The sequence below is a fragment of the Neodiprion lecontei genome, chromosome 2, assembly GCF_021901455.1.
Source record: "Neodiprion lecontei isolate iyNeoLeco1 chromosome 2, iyNeoLeco1.1, whole genome shotgun sequence".
Taxonomy (NCBI): domain Eukaryota; kingdom Metazoa; phylum Arthropoda; class Insecta; order Hymenoptera; family Diprionidae; genus Neodiprion; species Neodiprion lecontei.
In genome coordinates this window covers 18626963-18636101 of record NC_060261.1, presented here as the reverse complement: position 1 = coordinate 18636101, position 9139 = coordinate 18626963, and the positions used below count along the sequence as shown (strand labels likewise).

At 46.4% G+C, this 9139-nt stretch overlaps 1 long non-coding RNA gene across 1 annotated transcript; it reads right to left on the bottom strand.

Moving 5' to 3' along the window:
• Positions 1 to 229: 229 nt before the first annotated feature.
• LOC124292835 lies at positions 230 to 599 on the bottom strand. The gene is made up of 3 exons (XR_006902771.1): positions 547 to 599; positions 353 to 454; positions 230 to 271 (listed from the first exon to the last, which is right to left on the bottom strand). It is a non-coding gene; the product is annotated as an uncharacterized LOC124292835 (long non-coding RNA).
• Between the last annotated feature and the right edge of the window lie 8540 nt (positions 600 to 9139).

Genomic DNA, 9139 nt, shown 5'->3' with positions numbered 1-9139 from the left:
TAAATCTTCGATTTCATTAAATCTAGCTCAGTTAGAATCGTCTAAATCTCTTTTGCTAGAGTTTATAGATTCTTTCGCCAAAAATAGTGGTGATGAGGGCCGATGTACTTCCGTCAAGCACAAGATGGACGTTGGAGAGAATTCACCGATAAAACAGGCTCCTCGAAGACTCGCTCTCAACGCCCGGGAAGAGGCGAAGAAACTTGTGGAAAACATGCTAACAAATGACGTGATCGAACCATCGTCTAGTCCCTGGGCCTCACCAATCGTCCTTGTTAATAAAAAGGACGGATCCTAACGATTTTGCATCGATTACAGGAAGCTGAACGATATAACGAAGAAAGATTCTTACCCTCTACCCAGAATCGACGAGACACTCGACCTGATAGCTGGTGCAAATTGGTTCAGCATCATAGATCTTCAGAGTGGATACTGGCAGGTCGAAATGGATCCTCTAGACAAAGAAAAAACAGCTTTTGTCACAGGTTTAGGAGGATTATGGCAGTTCAAGCTCATGCCTTTTGGCTTAAGTAATACCCCGGCTACCTTTGAACGAATGATGAAGGCTGTTCTCCATGGGCTCACTAGCAAAATATGCCTCATTTATTCAGACGATATAATCGTCTTTGGCAAGAACTTTGAAGAAGAAGTTCAGAATCTCAAACAAGTTTTCGCCAGGCTGAAGCAAGCAGGCCTAAAAATGAGCCCGAAAAAATGCCATTTGTTCCAGAAAAGAAGTAGGCTTCCTTGGACATATCGTCTCAACACAAGGTGTGAAGAACGACCCATCCAAAATCGAGAAGGTTTCTTCTTGGCCGACACCTAAGAATGAAGAACAAATTCAAAGCTTTTTAGGCCTTTGTACTTAGTACAGAAGATTTGTAAAAGGTTTCGCTAGTATAGCTAAACCTCTCATCACTTGACCGAAATCAAGATTCTTTTTGACTGGACCCCGGAATGCGAAGAAGCTTTCAAGAAGTTAAAAGAAAATCTTATTTCTTCGCCGATTTTAGCTTATCCAGAGGTCGAACTTCCTTTTATTTTGGATACGGATGCCTCTCTTTCAAGAATAGGTGGGGTTCTGTCACAAATTCAGGAAGGTCAGGAGAGAGTCAAAAAACCAAAATTATAATTTCATCACATACATGACCAGTTATTTCAGTAGAGTTCTGAGTAAAACTGAGAGGAATTATTGTGTCAATCGTAGAGAACTTTTAGCTGTTGTTGAGACCGTAGTACATTTTCACCATTATCTGTACGGTAGGAGATTTTTGATACGAACAGACCATGCTTCTCTTAGGTGGTTACTTTCGTTCAAATCCCCTGAAGGTCAGGTAGCTAGATGGTTGGAAAGACTCGGGCAGTACGATTTTGACATTCGTCATCGAGCAGGAATTCATCATGGAAACGCCGATGCTCTCTCTCGAAGACCCTGCGAAGTAATGCCAGAGTGTAAACAGTGTGCACAATTAGAGAAAAGCCGAGACCCCCCTTTTTTAATACGGAAGATTTCACTCGAAAATAACGTGGAGGAATGCAGAAAATCACAACAAGAAGACGACACTTTAACTCAAGTTAGGTCCTGGAAGGAAGCAGAGACTCGCCCAGACTGGCAGGATATATCCTCAGCCGGGCCAGATTTGAAAATTTATTGGGCTCAATGGGACTCTATCCTTTTAATTGACGAAATTTTATACCGAAAATGGGAATCTGCAGACTTGAAGGAAATCAGGTGGCAACTTTTGGTTCCCAGGACACGAATTCCAGAGATTCTTGCTCTTCATCATGATTCTCCTGCAGGCGGACACTTCGCCTCGAATAAAACTCTGGGCAAAATTCGCAACTTATACTTTTGGCCCCGTTGCCGGACGGACATTGAAGATTGATGCGGAAGATGTCGAATCTGCACGGCAAAGAAAGGACCTCGAGCAAAAGGACAAAGCTCTCTTCAAGTTTACAACGTGGGAGCTCCATTTGAAAGAATAGCGATGGACATTCTCGGACCTCTCCCGATAACCCATTCTGGAAATAAATATTCTCTGGTTATTGCCGATTATTGTACTAAGTGGCCTGAAGTGATCGCTCTCGCTAATCAAGAAGCCTCCACTGTAGCACAAGCATTCGTTGAAGAGTTTAGTTGTAGACACGGAGTTCCTCTAGAACTTCATACTGATCAAGGCCGAAATTTTGAGTCAACCTTAATGAAAGAGGTTACCCAGATTTTAGGGGTTAGAAAGACTCGTACGACTTCTTTGCATTCACAATCTGACAGCATGATTGAGCGTCTGAACCGAACTTTACTACAGTATTTGTCGTCTTTCGTAGAGCAGAATCAGAGAGACTGGGACTCCTGGATCCCTTTCTTCCTCTTATCTTACAGATCTGCGATTCATGAGACGACGGAGCAGACGCCGGCTCTCATGCTTACTGGAAGAAATCTTCGACTTCTGTCAGATTTAGAAAAAGGTCCTGTTCGTGTGCATAGACAGCATCAAACAGATCATGCCTTTTTATCACAACAACGTTTACGACTTCCGTTTCCGGTTTGGATGTTAGTGGCAGGTGTGAGAAAGAGTGTGAGTGGAAAGGCGAGAATTTAGCAGGATAGCAAAGGTGAGGAGGAAAGAAAATTGGGAAGAGAAGGAGCGGGGAAGACCAGGAGGTGCGGACGGGTGAAGGGAATAGGGAGGCAGGAGTAGAAGGAAAGGACAGGTGAAAAAAGGGGGAGAGTTTTGAGGTTAGTCAGAGAGAGCCGGCGGACGGCAACGGGAAGGATAACACAAAAATAGGCTGTGACATCTAAGGAGTAGGAAGGGGGATAGAGCAGAGACAGATAGGCGGCAGGTAGATAAGGTAGGGAGCGGTGGCGGAGAGAAAGAGTATGAGCAACGCGGGTGGCCAAAAAGAAGGGGCGAACAGAGTAGAGGAGGAGAAAAAGAAAGGTAAGCCGGGTGCAGTAGCATCGATAGGGAGAGATAGGAGTCATAGCCTGGGATCGGCGACGACGGTGGTAGATTTATGGAAGAGAAAGCGGGAGGAGGAAGGGGAAAAAGGTGTTACGTCCAGCATACCACTTCTCTCTATTTTTTCCTACTCGCTAACTCTCCCACAGTTCTTACATTAATCTCATGGTCTCTGTCCTGTCCTCTTATCTCTACGTAGTCTCACGCTATTCACTATCGCGCTTACTCATCAAATTCCATTCCCTACTCCTAGCATTGTCACACCTTTTCTGCACCCGTACGTTTCACGTCTCGAGGAACACTCCTATTCTAACTCTCAACCACGTCACATCTAGACTTCTTACATAGCTTCATACAGCACACTTCGTTTTTACCGCCATCTGAGCTTCCTCGAAATAAATATATAAGTAATATCTCAAACAAACCCTACGTTATTCAATCCTCATCCTGATTTCCGGTTGTCCTGGAACTTAAAAGCGAAGCCAACCAGTTTACTCTTACCGCTCAGGAGTAACTCTACTCACGGACGTAACAAAGGGGTGGAGGATGCAGATGAGATACAGGAAAGAGAAAGAGTATTTGGGAAAAGCAGGAAAGTTCACCGGTCGCCGGAGGGCAAGACAGGTGAGGAAGGGAAGACAGAGGGAGGGAGTATACAGAATATGCTAAGGCTGATTAGGGAAGAGTTAAAGATAGGTCTAGAGGAGGTCAAAGGGGAAGGAAGGGGGATCAGGGATGAAATGGAAAAGATTAAAGGGGAAATGACTAGAAGGGAAGAGCAGTGGGAAGTAGAGAGGGGGGAGATGAAGGAAACGATAAGGGACCTAGGTAAAAGATTAGAAGAGGTAGAAGAGCGGAGAGGGGGGGAGATGGAAAGGGTAAAGGGGAGGCTGGCAGAATTAGAAAAGAAGAGTGCAGAAGGCGGGGGGGACAGGCAGAGACAGGGGAATGCGGAAGTGGCGCAGGTAACAATAGATCGGTTAAAAGAGATGGAGTGGGCCATAGAGAGGTAAGAAAGGGAAGAAAGAAGGGGAAATATAGTATTAAGAGGAGCGAGAATGGAGAAGGGAAGGGAAAAGGAAGGGTTGAAAACGATTATGCAAGTAATAGGAGTAGAGGTCGAGGTAAAGGATATGTGGGAGGTAGGCTCCAAAAAGGGGGGAGAAAAGGGGATATGGATAGCAAGGCTAGGGAATAGGGAGCAAAAGAGGCAGGTAATGGGAAGAAAAAGCCTCCTCAAAGGAAGGGAGGAGAGAATAGAGGAGGAGCTCACCTGGGCAGAGAGGAGAATGAAATGGAAGTTGAGGGAGATAGCAGCTATCGAGGAGAGAAGGGGAAACAGAGCAAGAATAGGGTATGCAAAGATCTGGATAGAAGCGTAAATGTGGAAGGGGGATGAGATAGGAGAGGTACTTAGGAACGGTGCAGTGAGAGAGAGAGGGAAGAGTGGCAAAGGGAGGGGAGCGGAAAAGTGGGGGAAGGCGATAGGGAAAGGACAGCAAGCGAGGAAAGACAAGAGGGAGGTATAGAAGCACAGGCTGGGGTACGTAGGGAAAGGCAGTCGGGGGAATGGGCAGTGGGGTGGGGCAGAGGCAGGGGGGGTGGGAGAGAAAGAGGAGAGAAAGGAAGTAGGCGAGACGGAAAGGGAGGGTGGAAAGTAGTTTTCTGGAATGTGGCGGAGCTTGCGAGAAAGAATGAAGATTTCTGGAGGGGTCTAAGGGGGTGGAATGTAATATTTTTAATAGAGACATGGATAGAAAAGAAGGGGTGGAAAAGGATTAGGAATAAGTTGCCAGCAGGGTATAAATGGGAAGTGCAGTATGCGGTGAGAAGAAATAGGAAGGGAAGAGCAATAGGCGGAATGCTGTCAGGGGTAAGAAAGGAGATAGTAAGTGGAAAGGGAGGGAAGGAAGAGGTGAAAGAGGGGATGATGATAAGGAAAATAAGTGTAGGGGGGGGAAAAATGGATAGTAATAGGAATATACGTAAATGGTGATCTAAAAGAGAAGATAGGGGAATTGAAGAAGCGGGCAGAAGAGGTAGAGGGAGGAACAAAAGTGCTAGTGGGGGGTGATTTTAATGCCAGGACAGGGCAGGAGGGAGGAGGATGTTGGGGAGAAGGAGAGGAGGAGAATAGGAGTAGGAAATCAAAGGACAGGAAAATAAACTCGGAAGCAGCTGGTACAATTTTTGGAAGAGACAGGATGGGCAATAATGAATGGGAACATAGAGGGGGATGAGGAGGGAGAATTTACGTATGTAGGAGGGGCGCGGGTGACGGTGATAGACTACGCTATAGGAGACAGCGAGGTAAGGGATAGGGTCAAAAGGATAGAGATTGGGGATAGGGTTGACTCGGACCATCACCCGGTAATAGTGTGGATGAGGGGGGCAGTGACTAGGACAAGAAAGAGAAAAAGAGTAGGGGAAGCTAGTAAAGGAGACTGGACAGAGGAGGGTAGGAGGAGGTTTAGAACAGCGGTCAAATGGGAGGGGGTAGGAGAAGCGGATGTAGGCAAAGAGATAGAGAAAAGAATAAGAGAACTTAGACGTGCTTTAGATGTAGGAGGGAGGGGGAGTGAAGTGAAAAAGGGTTGGTGGGATGAGGAATGTAGGCGAAAAAAAGCGGAAGTTAGGCAGAGTTTAAGGTACTGGAGAAAGGGGGAGGGGGAAGAGGAAGCGTATAGAAAGGAAAGAAGGGAATATAATAGGCTATGCGAGGAGAGGAAAAAGAAAGAAAATGCGGGATTCATAAAAGAAGCAGCGGAAGCAAGGACAGAAAGCAGGATATGGGAGATAGTTAACAGGAAAAGAAAGAAGTGGAAGAGGGTGAATGAGGAAATAGGCGATCAGGAGTGGAGGGAGTATTTCATGGGATTATTAGGCGGAGTGGAAAGCAAGGTAACAGAAGGCGTGGGGACGGCAAATAGGAAGGGGGACGGGGAAGGCGAGCTGCAGAGGGAAGAGATTAAAAAGGTGATAGAAAAGCTGAGGGATGGAAAAGCACCAGGGGGGGATGGAATAGCTAGCGAGGTATGGAGGTATGGGGGGGGGGAGAGATGGAGCAGTGGGTATGGAAAACATGTAACAGAGTTTGGGTGGGGGAGAGCTGGCCAGAGGATTGGAGAGAGGGATTGATAGCGCCGATAGTAAGGAAGGGGGAGGGGAAAAGGGTAGAAGAGTATAGGGGGTGACGCTGATGCCAACTCTGTATAAGGTGTATGCGATGGCATTGGCGAAAAAGTTAGAGAGAGAGGTAGAGGAGAAGGGCATGATACCGCAAAATCAAACTGGCTTCAGAAAAGGAATGGGTACAATTGACAACGTATATGTGCTTAACTATTTAATCAGTAGACAGGTGGGAAGGGATAAAGGAAAAATGGTGGCGTTCTTTGTGGACTTTAAAGCGGCGTTCGATTCGGTGGACAGGAAGGTGCTGTGGGAGACTATGGAAAGGAGAGGGGTGAGGGAAGGGCTAAGGGTAAGGATAGAGGAAATTTACAAGGAAACAAAGAGTCGGGTGAGGAGCGGGGGAAAGGTAGGAGAAGCGTTCTAAACGGTGAGGGGGGTAAGGCAGGGATGTCCGCTCAGTCCGCATGTATTCAACCTGCTGCTGGCGGATTTAGAAGAGGAAATGGGGAGAGGGAGAAGGGTTGGGGGGTGGAGTTAGCCGGCGGCAGGGTATGTACGTTAGTGCTGATGACATAGTGATACTAGCGGAAAGTGAAGAGGAGGTGGAGGTAATGATTAGGAAGTTAGAAAGGTATATGGATAGGAAAAGGCTGACGGTAAATGTAGGGAAATCAAGGATTATGAGATTTAGGAAAGGAGGTGGCAGGAGGAAAAAAATGGATTGGAGATGGAAAGGGAAAAAGATAGAGGAGGTTAAAGAGTTCAGCTATCTAGGGTATAGAGTAAAGTGCAATGGGGGACAGGAAGCACACGTGAAGGAGAGAGTACAGAAGGCAGGGGTAGTAATGAGGCAGGTATGAGGAATAGGAAAAAGAAGGTTTGGGAGGGATTGTGTTCACAACAACATTGCAAACGCAACTAGTTGGTCGCGCGCCTTACAACCCACGCGCCGCAACAAGCATTTCACTCTTTCTAGTCGCGCAACCCAGAAGAAAGTGTTACGTCACGCGCGCCGCTTACGCCACCCACGCAGCCGAGCGCGTTGCGTAATCAGCCAACGTGGTCTCCCGCTGCTGAAGACCAACCGAGGCTGCGATGAGAGACGACCGATCGGACCGATCGGCAGGACACTTCGGGTTCGCCAGAATTGACCGCCCTAAACTGATACGCTACGCTACGACGCTACGCTACGCTACACGACGCTACGCTACGCAATGCAATGCTACGCTACGCAACGCTACACTCCAGACCTGACCGCAGACCCTCCTGCATGACGGACCCTGTTCATCTGGCACCAGCCAGCCCATACCGAAGCACAAGAGCCTGCCACCCTCCAGCTCCGTGGGTGTTGCATCAGATAGACCTCCTGTCAAGGCCTCTCACCGGACCCCCGGCGGTGCTGCTCTCATTGTGGGACGTGAGGAGAGCGAGAATGACGTCACCGAGCTACTTTCGTCGCATTCCAGCAGCGGTCTCTCCGTTTCCCGAACCGCAGCGCTCCTACGTCTCGACTGCCACCCAGACGACCCAGTCGGATAGCGAGTGGGAGTCTTCGATAAAGAGCACCGAGCCTGAGAATCGCTGCCCCCCCCTACACCGCCGAGCTCTCCGGAAAGCCGGTATACGCCGCCCCCGAGGACCGAGCCCACTCAACGCATCACATCCGCACTACAGCCTCCACCGCGGTACAACCGGCCGAAGACCACTCCTTCCCTCGCGTGGCAACCATTATGTTAATCGTGTGTATATGTTGTAACCAAATTTTTAATGAGTTGAGGGTAAAACGATAGAAACGAGATAATTGGTTACCCTACGGCGCAGTCACTAACCTGAATAATTAGATAGAGAGAGAGGTACTAAGAGAGAAAGATACGATTGTTGGGCGCCAGACGCACATGCGTCATAAATAGATAATTAGACAAAAAGATAAAGGTAAAGGTAAAGGTAATAGATAAAGGTAAGGTCAGGTTCTACGAAGGTTTTGCACAGTTCGCTCAGATAGACAAGATAATGGTAGAGGGGCGGAGTCGAATCCAATAGATAAAATAAGAAACAGGTGAAGCAGGAATAATATCAAATATATTAAGCAACAAGCGATAAGTTTAATGACAAGCAAGTCGCTGAAGAGATTGAGATACAATTCCGATAGATGCGATAATTAACAATATTTACAGCCAGAGAAAGGTTGAGCGAGAGAGTTAACACATAACGGAACGTTTTCCGAATAAGCGGGAAATATGCGCAAGCTCGCGATACTAAAGGTAATGATTAACACGGTTTTATGATAGATAGGCAGAACAGAAAAGTTATACTGTACTTAAATTAAGCGGTAAGCAAATAAATCATAAAATATGAGAAGCGATTATAAACACAAGCGAAATACAACAATTGTAATAGTTATCACATTACCAGAATTATCAGAAATAGGCAGACAGGGAATTATGAATTACAAGGTAAACTCAAGCGACAGGTCGAATAGAAAATTATCATAAAATATAGGTACCAACAGATAATACGTAGTCTCTAGTTTGCGGTAAGTGCAAGAGAAAGAGAGATAATATTCGGTACGATAAAAGGTAATTCAAGATAAGGCAAACAATATTCAAGATAATTAATATGCAACGTACGGCAAACCAAATAGACTACGGACAACTACGATCAGCGATATTAGCGAAGAAAATAATGAAAAAGATGTTATGCGATACGGCACAATACTCCAATGTCAAATGAACGACGAGCGGGACCGCGCAGCGATGTAAGATCGCTCCCGCGGTACACTCACTAAGATACGATAATCAACGGTAATAGGTAAAGAGACAGATATAACTAATCAGAGAAAATATAACAAAATAGCAATGCTCAATAGCTGAGATAAAAATTGATCCTTCAACGGAACGCGCTGCTAGACGGCGATGTTAGACATTCGAATATTCCAGAAGAGAAAGAGAATAAAATAAAGCGATAGTCACTACAATGCGTAAGTAATAGTCAACCAGTCGCGAAGTTACTTGCAACAAGACAGAGAAAGGGACAAGATAAGAGAT